Source organism: Gymnodraco acuticeps, unplaced genomic scaffold (assembly GCF_902827175.1).
Source record: "Gymnodraco acuticeps unplaced genomic scaffold, fGymAcu1.1, whole genome shotgun sequence".
NCBI lineage: Eukaryota > Metazoa > Chordata > Actinopteri > Perciformes > Bathydraconidae > Gymnodraco > Gymnodraco acuticeps.
Genome location: NW_022990800.1, coordinates 662 through 1,973, shown reverse-complemented (window position 1 = coordinate 1,973; position 1,312 = coordinate 662).

The following is a 1,312-nucleotide window of genomic DNA, read 5'->3' as shown; positions in this document are numbered from 1 at the left end:
GTAGGGGTCAGAAGGTCTGACGATGCATCCATTTCAATGGCAGCTAATATGGAACAGTTTATCTCTGTGAAAACATTGTATATGCAACATTTGTATAGTTATTCAAACAATTTCACATCACATTGTTGTGTTTCTTGTACTTTGTCATTAGTTTTATTCCTAAATACTTTGTTGTACTCACCAAAGTATTTGCTGAATTCACCAAATGTGGCATTATTGCTGAAACTGTCAGTTGATCCAACAGATGGTCAACAAGCCTCCAGGTTAGACAAATTCATTTGGATTAGAAAACAAAGATTAACTGTAAAAACCGTCTTACATTCATGGTTTACAAACCAAATTCCTGGTTGTACCAAACCGCTGTTCTTTTTATATTTAGCACAAAGGACGACATTTCTACTTCTGTAGTTTAAAGGCATTCCGGCTTTCATTAGAAGTTGAAGTAGAAAAACCCATAAAGTTGTGGATTTACTCTAAAAATGTTCCTGACGCCGTAAAAAGACTCATTACAATGAACAATTTGCAATTTTCTGTATATCTGTAAATGATACTATCCTTAGACCCAGAAAGAAAAGGTTTCAAATGTCCTTTTTTTATCACACAAGTCTTTAGGGTGGTATTAACATAATGACAAGAAGTCAAAAGTCAGCTTTATTTTGTGTTATACATACAGAAATCTCGAGATACCATTTCCCACAGTGTGACATATATACATAAAACAAAAAAGGGCCTGGATAAACATGACCAACACAAACTAAAAAAATATATTTTTGTTTTATTGTGTGTCGTTTGCAGAGGACATTGGGTGTTAGTTATGTGAAGCATAGTATACAAACAACATTAACATACAAGTACATTTAGACAACATTAGAGCACAACAACAAATACTGAGCCCTCATTTGTAGTATTCCATCCTTTTGTGAAATGCAGAGATACATCTGACACTTGAGGCACTTGATGTATGTTTTCCCACTGCATCCGTCTGCCATGAACCCTACAGAAACCTACGTGTTAGTTTTGGCCCATAGTGGACTCCATTTGTGTTGTGTAAAATGGGGGAAATAAAAAGTTAGCAAATCCCCATGTCCTCCTCAGAGGGCATTCATAAAAACATTTAGTTTTAGGTCAAATAAGTATTACACTGCTCTGAAAACTCACTACACTAACTCCTAAGATGTTCCCTTACTATAATTAATTAAAATATTGAACTCACAACACGGGTAATTACAAAATTACAAACTTACCATTTCTCTTTCTATAAATAGTGCTTGTGTTGATGGACGCCATTTTGAAATACAATGAAATTATCTTT